Here is a 12,661-nt window from a genome sequence, read left to right on the forward strand (position 1 = left end):
TGTGACCACCAGGGGTCACAGACCCCAAGTTAAGAATCCTTGAATAACATAATTGGGCCACATAAAAACTTCAGCAAGCTGTGTAAAAAGTATAATATCAAAACAATGGAGATAATAGCCCCAAAGGGCTTGTTACACCCTACTCATAGTTTTCAGTTTACAGTATTCCACTGAATGTAGAAACCAAAAAAAATGGAATATATAAATGGAGAAAGGTCTAGAAATTATGTTAAGTAAAGAGCACTGAAGGAACTTGAGACATTTACTTAAAAACAAAAAATTAGAGGAAACATAAGAGCAGTTTTCCAGAATCTGAAGGCTGCCTTTTAGTAAGAGGCTACAGACTTAAAATACTCTACAGCAGTGCTATCCAGTAGAAATAAAATGATCATCACATATGTAATTTCAAATTTTCTAATCACCACATTTTAAAGTAAAAAAGTAAAGTAAAAAGAAACAGGTGAAATTAATTTTAATAATGTATTATATTTAACCCAATATTCTAAGACAGTATCATTTTGATGTGTAATCAGTGGAAAACTTTTTCATGTGGAGTTTTTGAAATATGTGTATTTTACATTTACATCACATTTCAATTAGTATGAGCCACATTTCAAGTGCTCCATTGCCATATGTGACTGGTGGCTACCATTTTGGACTGCACAGCTCTTTAGCTTCCCAGGGCAGATGAGGGTCAGTTAAGAGATGTTACATATGGAGATCTTTCTAATAGTACTGCCCTCCAAATGGAACGAGACCCCTCAAAGAATGCTGAGGTCTGTGTCATTGCATATGTTCTAACTCAGACTAGGTGACCCCTTGTCAAGGGTTATTTAGGCATTTCTACATAGGGCAGGGGTTGGGATGGATAATACTGAAGTTCACTCTCATTCTGAGGCTATAATTCTGTGACTGTCAGATTTGGGCATTGAACCACCCAATTTGAACCACCAATTTTATGATATTCTGGGACAAGTGGGCAGCCAGCCTTTCCTAAGAAGATCTTGCCAATCTAGTTATGCAAATGCATGCCAGGTCATAGCTACAGAGCTAATTTGCCTATGCCCCTTCTGTCGTGGAGCTGCAGCCCATGTTATCCATGAAGACAGCCCATATGCTTGGCTCAAGCTCTGACATGCAGCTGAAGAAAGGCTATTATCACATCACTGAGCTAAGCTCAGTCTGGAAATAACCCACCCAAACATGTGTCTAACACACTCACTTAATTTTTGTGCTCATGCAACTTGTTTACCTTTAGCTCTAGTTCTGCATTCTGCATTCACAGAAAAATTAAGTAGTAACTATGTTAAGAATATAAAGGTACTTCTCTGGAGAGAATCTCAAGGTGCTATTCAAAAGAGAAAGCAATCCACAAAAAAAAGGCCGTTTACTTACATTTAACCAGTCACAGTGCTAGCCCTCAAGGTCTGCAACAGCTGACGACTGGCACTCTGAACCAAACTGAATAATCAACCAGTGTTCAAGGAGCCTGCCCCAGGGTTTTTGTAATCCATGTACAACTGCAATCTAGAGAAGCTGGAAAAGGCATGGGGAGAGAGGAGGAGCTCTGGGGCTGACTACTTGAATTCAAGGCACAGCTATGCCTCTCACTAGCTATGTGATCTTGGATGAGTAACAAGCAGTATCCTTGGTAGCCTGGAATTCACTCTTTTTACCTGAGGTACTGATCTGTTCCTGTCAATTATTTTAGTGTCAATAAAATTAAAATTATGCGTAGAATGAAAAAAAACAAGTGTTTGGTAGAGTTTGGTTCACTGATGACACTTTATAAACTACAAAGGATGCTATTTTTATGTGTTTTTATTTTTTGTGAATATATGAATATGTATATGCATATGATATATATTCATTACAAACAAAAAGTTTGGAAAATATATAAAGTACTTAGAAAAAAATTTGAATGACCCGTTGTCTTACCACCCAGAGCAAATCACTTTTTAACATTTGATCCCTTCTGTACTGGAGAAGGCAATGGCACCCCACTCCAGTACTCTTGCCTGGAGAATCCCATGGACAGAGGAGCCTCATAGGCTGCAGTCCATGGGGTCGCGAAGAGTCAGACACGACTGAGCGACTTCACTTTCACTTTTCACTTTCATGCATTGGAGAAGGAAATGGCAACCCACTCCAGTGTTCTTGCCTGGAGAATCCCGGGGACGGGGGAGCCTGGTGGGCTGCCGTCTGTGAGGTCGCAGAGAGTCGGAGATGACTGAAGCGACCTACCAGCAGCAGCAGCACTTCCGTACATTTTTTTTTTAACATAATGGGCATCATTTTTCAAAATTACAGCTTTCTAAAAACATCACTTTCTCATATGCTTCTAAGTTCCAAGATAACAAAGAGTAACTTTCCTATTGAAATCTCTGAAGTCATGTCTTTTTTCCTACTATCCTGACTGTTTTAGGAGGGACATACCCCTATTATCATAGTGTTCCATTCAGAAGGGAAATCATGAGTCTAGACTTGACTCTATGAGAGAAAATAAGAATCGGGTCCTAGTCAGAGCCCCAATCCTGCATTTAACAAGTGGGGAAACTGGAGCCCTGAGAACAGACCAATTCCTACAACCGACTATTCAGCAGTACTTAAAAGTTGGTGTATCTTTACCCCCACAAAAGCACCTTCTCACTTCACCACGCTGCTTCATGGAGCATAATTCAATCTTACATATTCTAGCTACTTTGGAGCCCACTTTCTGCTAGGCATCTCTCTATATGAAGATCAAATGCTTAGTTACAATTTTTAAAATAGTTGCATGGTACTCAGCTTGACAATGGGAAAGTCATTTATTCCACAAAGGGGACTTTATGAGGCTGTCTTTCCAAAGAAAAAGCTCAGAAGAATTCTCTTAGCCATGTGCAAAATATCCGCTTAATCAACATGAACACTCATATTACTAGGCAATTAAAATGATTTATTCAAACAGCTTTATAGTCATGCCTTAATACTAATCTATAATAAGCAGGAGAAATAAGAGCAATAATACTTACTATCGTCCTAGTTAAATATAAGCACCATAAATAATATTTGCACTTTTAAGCAATTCATATATCCTTCCCAAATAATAAGATTGTAATGTGGAGCTTTTGCTTTTCAATGGGATAAAATATATTGCTGAGCTTTATTTTGTTTGGTTGTTTTTTCTTTGTGCAAGACTAACACTCAGGGAAGGACTTTTCCTGGTCTATTTGGACTATTTATATCCTTGAGAAATAAATAACTTTAAAATAATAGGAATATATGAAAGAATGTTAGTTGCTCAGTCATGTTCTACTCTTTGTGACCCCATGGACTGTAGCCTACCAGGCTCCTTTGTCTATGGAATTCTCCAGGCAAGAATACTGGAGTGGGTTGCCATTTCCTTCTCCAGGGGATCTTCCTGACCTAGGGATCGAACTCGGGTCTTCCCATATTTCAGGCAGTACTTTACCATCTGAGCCGCCAGGAAAGCCTATCTGTTCCTTACCATATGCAGAAATGTTACCCCCTAACTCCCAGTTCCAATACTTTATATTACCTGCTGCATTGTATTATAATGTATTTATTGTTTATTAGTAATATGTTTATCTGCTTCTCATTAAATCATCCATCTGACTTTCTTGAGGGCAGAGTTTACTGTGAGGATTAACTAACGATATATGTGAGGCATTCAGCACAGCTCCCGGCACAGAGCAGGCATGACCTGATATAACCCTTGTTAGCGTCATCTTTATTATTGACTTTAAATGCTCACCACTGCCCAGAACAGAGTTTGACACACTCAAAAACAGATGGAAGTGTGGGTCCTTGGAATATCTGTTGTCTTAATCATCTAAGTACTGAGACATTAAAATTGTACAGCCTCAGAGGAAGATTCTCCCTAACTTCTTAAGCAGATTTTAGTTAGAAATGGTGTATGCCAGGCCAAGTCTTAAGCACTGAGTTTGTAAAGATGGCCTTCCCTCAAAGAGCTCATCAGTGAATATTGGAGGAATACTTGAGTACTGTGTCTTAGGACCAGAGTAAGGAGACAAGTGCAGATGCAGAGAAAAGGGACTTACAAGTCTGTTTAGAGGACAAACAAAGGCGCTTGAAATAGCAACCTTTGCTCTGCGTGTTGAAGATTTTTCCTGGGGAGGCTGTTCCAAGTCCCAGAGGACAAGCAATGATAGTAAACCTTTTATTTTCTCTAATGAAAATAGAGAAACCAGGCTATTTCCATGTGTGGCTCCTGGAGAGGGTGAGAGAAGACATTTTACGCGTATCATGCTGCCTTCAGGGGGCGCTGAGGAGTGTGCTCTACAGAAAAGGAGGACCGGTACCGGCTTCCTGCCTGGCCTCAGCATTTCTGGGTTTTTATTGAATGTTTTGCTCTTGCCAGCTCCCTCTGCCTCTTCTGGTTTCCTCAGTTATCATTGCCATTTCTTAACCTTTCTGCTCCTGCTTTCTTTGCTCATCTTATCTTTTCTGTCCCCCGTCATTTTTTGTTTTTGGCTTCTTTGCTTTGCCCAATCCCTTCGAAGTGCTTCCTTCCTTTTCTCTAGGGAATAACTCATTCCCAAGGTTCTAAGTTACCTTCAAGTTGTGGGTTCCTTGAACTCTGGGGTTCCCAATTTCATGACTACCTCCTGTACAAAATGTCTCTCGTTGCCACCATGAAAAGTGTTCATTTTTCTTATTTCTGAGTTTGGTGGTGTTTGAGGTGCCAAAGTGCAACCTTTGAATAATTAAAGCCTTATGTAGGCAGCTCTGGGGGACTTTTATGGCTAATAAATTCTACGAAATATTGTTAATTTAACACCACTAAATAGTTCTCTGAAGTCACAGGAGCTATAGTATATCTGTGTATTTTATCATTTACAAAGTACTTCTATCTTACTGTTTTTGAGTATGAGAAACATGTTTTCCACAAAAATAATTCTTTGAAACACAATGCATGTGACTAACACATTTCACTCTGTTTCTACACATTTAAAGAGGCTCTCATTTGTGCAGTATCACAATGCCTTCACTTGCGATTCCTGAACTAACCAGAATGTCACTTTTCAACCTCAAACACCCTACCTTTATGATGTGTTTTATAATTACCAAGCTCTTTCACATACAAGATTTCATTTACTTCTTTCAACAGCTCTGTGTTATTTTTTCTCATTTTACAATTGACAAAAACGAGGCAGGCGATGTTGAGTATTTCTCCCCAGGCCTCACAGCCTTGCTCTGAGTGGCAGTGGCCTCTTTAATGCAGGATTTCTCAGGCTCAGACTATGGCACTCTCTTGTTGCTGTTGTTTAGTTGCTCAGTCGTATCTGACTCTTTTGTGGCCCCATGGACTGTAGCCCACCAGGCCCCTCTGTCCATGGAATTCTCCAGGCAAGAGTACTGGAGTGGGCTGCTAGTCCCTTCTCCAGGAGATCTGTCTTCTGCTACCTTAGATGTCATTTGAAGATCAGTTCAGTTCAGTCACTCCGTTGTGTCCAACTCTTTGCAACCCCATGGACGGCAGCATGCCAGGCTTCCCTGTCCATCACCAATTCCCAGAACTTGCTCAAACTCATGTCCATCAAGTTGGTGATGCCATCCAACCATCTCATCCTCTGTCGTCCCCTTCTCCTCCCACCTTCAATCTGTCCTAGCATCAGGGTCTTTGCCAATGAGTCAGTTCTTAGAATCAAGTGGCCAAAGTATTGGAGCTTCAGCTTCAGCATCAGTCCCTCCAATATATATCCAGGGCTGATTTCCTTTAGGGTGGACTGGTTGGATCTCCTTGCAGTCCAAGGGACTCTCAAGAGTCTTCTGCAACACCACAGTTCAAAAGCATCAATTCTTCAGCACTCAGCTTTCTTTATAGTCCAACTCTCACATCCATACATGACTACTGGAAAAAACCATAGCTCATTAGAAGATAGAAAGGCCTAACTTTTCAGCTCTGTGGCTTTGCCTACTATTCCTTTAATGAGAAATGTAATGACTTCTCCTTTTTATTCTTTCTTATTCTAAAACTGAGTGGCTCCTCCAATCATCATTAGACTAATGCAAAGACATCATGATAATTCTGTTTTAAATAAGGCTCCTACTATTAGCAAGTAAATATAACTAATGGACTTGGCATTACCAGAAAAAAATTAGCTGCCAGGTTATAAACTCCATAAATATCTTCTCATCGAACAAAAGGTGATAACCACTGCTGTAATCAAATTCCATAGATACAGCTTGAGATGGGGATTCAGGCACATATTACTTTTTAAGGCGTTCAGTTCAGTTCAGTTCACTTCAGTCACTCAGTCATGTCTGACTCTTTGGGACCCCATAGACTGCAGCATGCCAGGCCTCCCTGTCCATCACCAACTCCCGGAGTTTACTCCAAGAAAAAATTTTTTCAGGAAAAACTGATAGGGCATGAAGGAATCAGGATCAGAGATGTATGTTTAGGAGCTTTAGTTTATTGACAGTACTGGAAGCACCGGGGCTAAGATCATCAAGGGAAGACATGGCCTGCTGCAGGGAGTGAAGGGAGCCCAGGAATGTTGGCCAGGGCCCTCAAACATTGAGAGGTAAGCAGAGGAGAAACAATCAGCCAAGGGACTGAGAAGGCAAGGCTACTGAGTTAGGAGGAAAACCATAGGTCTTTGGAGTATGCAAATATTTAGGAGGGAATACTATCCCATGGATGGAGGAGCCTAGTAGGCTGCAGTCCATGGGGTCGCTAGGAGTCGGACATGACTGAGTGACTTCACTTCCACTTTTCACCTTCATGCACTGGAGAAGGAAGTGGCAACCCACTCCAGTGTTCTTGCCTGGAGAATCCCAGGGACAGGGGAGCCTGGTGGGCTGCCGTCTATGGGGTCGCACAGAGTCGGACACAACTGATGCGACTTAGCATCAGCAGCAGCAGCATAGATAGTTCTGTGGAAAGTGATTTCCAGATCCTCAACTTCTTAGTCACTCTCTCCAAAAATTCACCTGCCTGAGGATGTGCCAACTGAAAGTAAAAGCTTCTCCAGCCATTTCCTTTCAGTCACTTGTCTCCCTCTCCTTTCTCTCCCAGATCCTAAAACAGAGCAGTACCCAGAAATGTAAAAATGTCCAGGGCACAAAAAAGAAACAATTAGTAATACTAGTGTCAGTTTGATGAAGTTCATGACTGTAATATCTAGCTAATCTTATGTGAGCCAAATGATGTCCAATATTTTGCTTTTCACAGAGTTGGAGAACTTAATTGGGTTGAGAACTGACGGATTATTTAAAAATTTTTTGTGATAAATTACTCTGTGATTTTTGGCATATAAGTCAGGAGTTCAAAGAATTGTATACAGTTCTAAAGAATATTCTATCAACTTATTTGTATAAATGGGTTTTCTCAGAGCATAAGTCTTTAAAAAAATTAAAATAGGAAGGTAATTGATGCTGAATTATGTTTCATTATAACACTAAGTTGTAGTATCTGTGGAAATATGAACTAATTGGAAAAAAATAAGCCCTAATCAACTCATAAGAATTTATGTTTATAATAAAATTTTCTTTTTTAGGTTAATACTTTTTCATCAAAACATGTAATATACAATGCTTACATTATTTTGATCAAGTTTATAAATAAATAATTGTAATAACTGAATCTAAAAGAAATGTTTTATTTTTTAGAACTTATAGTAATAAAAATTTTAAGTTTTTTTATCAATTAATATACGTAATTGAGTTACAAGATTGATAGAGTGATAAAATATATTGGGAAAATTTTTTGTGCAGTGAGCTGAATGGAAATGTAAATTCAAAAGGAAATGGGAACAATGTAAAATATCTGTTAAAAAGGCTTCCCAGATGGCTCTAATAGTAAAGAATCCACCTGCCAATACATGAGATGTAAGAGACACAGATTCTTTCCCTGGGTCAGGAAGATTCCCTGGAGAAGGGCATGGCAACCCACTCCAGTATTCGTGCCTGGAGAAGCCTTTGGACAGAGGAGCCTGGCAGACTACAATCCATAGTGTCACAAAGAGTTGGACACAACTGAAGTGACTTAGCACAGCACAGGAACTGTTTAAAAAAAAAAGCCTTTGTATTTTCTAAATGGTTGATAGTGAATGGGTTTAGATTCTACTGGACACATTTAATAAGAGCAATATAACAGTTTTATTTTAAGATGTCAATATTTATAGTATACTAGACAGTCTCTCTCTCTCTAGCAACTGTTTAAACTTATGGTGAAAAATATAGATGTCAATTCTAAAAAGTACAAGGGTCTACAAAATTGTACTAAAAATATTTAGGGGCTATATGAATAAAAGTGTTTGAAAATGATACATGTAATCCAAGAGGAAAAAAGATTTCAGAGAGACAGTGGTCAGCTGTATGAATGTTCTGGGGGATAGCATGAAAATACAATCGGACTGGCAATAGTCACTGACCACCTTGATTGGAGCAGGTTCAGTATAGTGCAGGAGCTAGAAACCTAGTTGGAGTAGGTTGAAATGAGAATGGAAGGTGAGGAAATAGAGACTGCAAATAAAGACAACTGTGAATAAACGTTCCTGTGAAGGAGAGCAGAGAAAGGGATTAGTAAACTGGAAGGATGAGGGGCAACTGAGAGAAGGTAGGTATAGAAAGGAGATACTAGAATGTGTTTGAATGCAGATGGGAAGAATCAAGTAGAGAAGAAAAAACTGATACTGCTTGAGAGGAGGAGATACTAGGAGCAAATGTGAGAGAATCTGGAGCATGGTGAAACACCAATATAACTTCCTTTGTCATAGCAAAGAAGGCAAAGGAGGTGGGGATAGAAGCCAGCGCTGTTATATTTATAGATGAAGAGGGTGACAGATGTGAAAAATGCTATCGCATCAAGGGATTGGGCATGCTGATAAGGCCAAGAAATTATTGGAGTGAAGATAATAGAATAAATGAGATAGAAGAATAGAGGCATTGGAGAGAAGGCTGTTTGAAACCAATATTTTAGAAGAGATAACAGTTGCTGGTTTGATCAAGGGAATTGGTGACAAGGTCGAGTAGAGGAAAGGGTAATTAGAGGTGACGAAGTTAAGTAGTTTAAGGCCCAGGATATTGGATATATCGCTCACGTGGATATCGAAGTCATCAAGAATAACAGAAGTAGAATGAAGAAGACCTTGAATCAGGTGCCAGTCTTACAAACAAAGGGATTAACTGGGAGGCTAAAAGAAGAAGGCTATAACAGAATGTTGGGTAGAATAGTACTATGTTATGAGCTTTATAAGATTATGGTTTCTGAAAGCTGAAGGAAGGCAAATAGTTTCTAGTGAGTAATGGTAACTAGGAGAACAGAACATCTGTCCTATGTCAATGCCCCAGAGTATATGGAACTTGAGAAAGAAAGTAGCCACCACTTGAGAAAAATGGCGGGGAGGTAGATGCAGGCACAGCGGGAGGGCCAAGGGTGATTTAGTGAAGAGGCTGAGGATTCAAGGAAGTTTGCTGATGACAGACTGAGAGCGGGAGCATGAGCGATAGAAGGACTTAGGAAGGAATCTGAATGATGATGGATGGGTGAGGAAATTTGTGCTTCTGCTGGAAATACCAGTGATGGAATTTTCCCTCTTGGCAAAGCATGCGATCAGTGCATTCTGAAGTCCAAAGGACTTAGCTAGAAGATGCAAGGGCAAGTGTACACTCAGACCCTTCCATGTTTCCCATATAGAAAACTGTGAAACTATTTGTTGTCCTTATTCAGTCACTAAGTTGCATGTGACCCTCTCTGACCCCATGGACTGCAGCACACCAGGCTCCTCTGTCCTTCACTATCTCCTGGAGTTTGCTCAAATTCATGTCCATTGAGTTGGTGATGCTATTTAACCATCTCATCCTCTGCCACCCCCTTCTTCTGTTTTCTTCAATCTTTCCCAGCATCAGGGTCTTTTTCAATGAGTCAGCTCTTCACATCAGGTTGCCAAGTATTGGAGCTTTGGCTTCAGTCCTTCCAATGAACAAGGGTTAATTTCCTTTAGGATTGACTAGTATCATCTCCCTGCTGTCCACAGGACTCTCAAGAGTCTTCTCCAGCACCACAATTTGAAGGCATCAATTATTCTTTACCAGCCTTCTTTATGGTCCAGCTCTCACATCCATACATGACTATTGGAAAAACCATAGCTTTGATTATATGGACCTTTGTCAGCAAAGTGATGTCTCTGCTTTTTAATATGCTGTGTTTGTCATAGCTCTCCTTCCAAGGAGTATCTTTTAATTTCATGGCTGCAGTCACTGTCCACCATGATTTTGGAGGCCAAAAAATAAAATCTGCCACTGTTTTCATTTTTTCCCCTTCTATTTGCCGTGAAGTGATGGGACCAGATGCTGTGGTCTTAGTTTTTAATGTTGAGTTTCAAGTACTTGTAGGCTTCCCTAGTAGCTTAAACGGTAAAGAATCTGCCTGCAATACAGAAGTCCCTAGGTTGGGAAGATCCCCTGGAGAAAGGAATGGATACCCACTCTAGTATTCTTTCCTAGAGAATTCCATGTACAGAGAAGCCTGGTGGTCTACAGTCCATAGAGTCTCAAATAGTCGGACATGACTGAGCAACTGAACAACAACAACAAATTCATTATGAGATAAATTAAAAATATCAATCATTAAACCATTCATTAATGAGACTGAGAGCAAATATTAGAGAAATAAGCAGTTAGGTAGATTTCCACTTTTCCATTTCAACTTACTTAACCATTAGATCTAAGCCTCATTTGGTTCACAGTTTTTCATGCCTTTTACTTTTTTTATGCCTTTACTACAAACCCTGTTCTTTTAAGTATAGAGTCAAAACCTTTTTTGTGCAAATCAATGAAATCAGAAATAATGCATATCAAAGGAGTATGAAAGAAAAAAATTATAATATTTGAGACCTAGAATAATTCTTTGAAATCCTGTTAGATAAGCTTTTTTTTTCACAGATGAAAAAAAGGCATTTAGAGAGAGTAAATAACATTCTGGGGGTAACATGGCTAGGTAGTAAGATGCCAGTTTTTGTGGCCTCCAAAGTCCAGGCTCTTCCTCCTTCAATGTCACAGTGCTACTTTATGTGAGACATTATGTTGAGACTAGAGAGGATACGAAAACAAGTATGACATGGTTCACATCATCAGGGTGTTTATAACCTAGTGGAGGTTCAGACCCACTGTAAGTTCCATAAATAACTTTAAACCCATTCTCCTGTGGATGAGTTCAAAGCTTCTTGAAGGATTAGAAAAGACTACAGTAGCCCAATAGGGAAGGAAATGGCAACCCACTCTAGTACTCTTGCCTGGAGAATCCCAGAGACAGAGGAGCCTGGCTGGCTATAGTCCATGGGGTCGCAAAGAGTTGGGCATGACTGAAGTGACTTAGCATGCATGCACAGCAGCCCAAACTTAGGTCACTAGCCAATTTTCTTTGACTGCATCCAAGCTGATTGATGGAAAATTATGTGTTTGCTTTCATGTCCTAAGACCAAAAGCATCTGCTTTGTGTTGCCATGTTGGGGAGGGAGGGAGAGGGGTTAGAGAAGTGGAAAGAGCTAGATGTTTTCACTAGGCCACGAATATTGGAAAAGACCAAGGTCTCTCCAGTCCTCGATTTCCTTCTGAAATATGTGGCTACTCTAAAGTTGTTATTCATAACATGTTTTCTCTTTTAATTGACCCAGAGTGATATACAGCGGTTGTTTCTAATGCTTAGTTGAGTTTTTTCTTGGCAAACTGTCTTAACTGACAAAATACCTCTTCCCCCAGCATTAGAAATTATAAAATCATTGTCTATAACCAAACCCTTCAAATAAATTTGAAACTCCATACACACATGGTCTAATTTAATCAAACAACCAGCTGAAATAATTACTATTATTGCCCCCACTTTAGAGACAGGAAAACTGAGCCTCAGGGCTCAGTTGAACTTCTAATTGGCTTCCTCAGAGACTTAATGATCTTATTTTCTAATTTGCATGAAGAGAATTGTACTCAATATCTTGTGATTATCTATAAGGGAAAGAATTTGAAAAAGAGATATATACGTGTGTGTGTATATATATATATACACACACATATATATATACACACACACATATATATAACTGAATCACTTTGCTGTACACCTGAAAATAACACATTATAAACCTTCTTCACTTCAATTATTTTTTTTTTTTCCTAAGATGTCTTTAATATTTGGTCTTTGTTAAAAACAAAATTTCAACTCCTTTTAAGGGAAAGGAACATAGTTTTACATTTTTTTGACTGATTTATTTTCCTCCATTTAATCTGTCAGCATGTAGACAGTTGTTTCAGATATTTAGCAACTTTGATACTGTGTTATTTACATTTCTTTTTTTTTTTTTTTTTTTAAATTTTAAAATCTTTAATTCTTACATGCATTCCCAAACATGAACCCCCCTCCCACCTCCCTCCCCATAACATCTTTCTGGGTCATCCCCATGCACCAGCCCCAAGCATGCTGCATCCTGCGTCAGACATAGACTGGCGATTCAATTCACATGATAGTATACATGTTAGAATGTCATTCTCCCAAATCATCCCACCCTCTCCCTCTCCCTCTGAGTCCAAAAGTCCGTTATACACATCTGTGTCTCTTTCCCTATCTTGCATACAGGGTCGTCATTGCCATCTTCCTAAATTCCATATATATGTGTTAGTATACTGTATTGGTGTT

This window comes from Ovis aries, chromosome 4, assembly GCF_016772045.2.
Source record: "Ovis aries strain OAR_USU_Benz2616 breed Rambouillet chromosome 4, ARS-UI_Ramb_v3.0, whole genome shotgun sequence".
Lineage (NCBI taxonomy): Eukaryota > Metazoa > Chordata > Mammalia > Artiodactyla > Bovidae > Ovis > Ovis aries.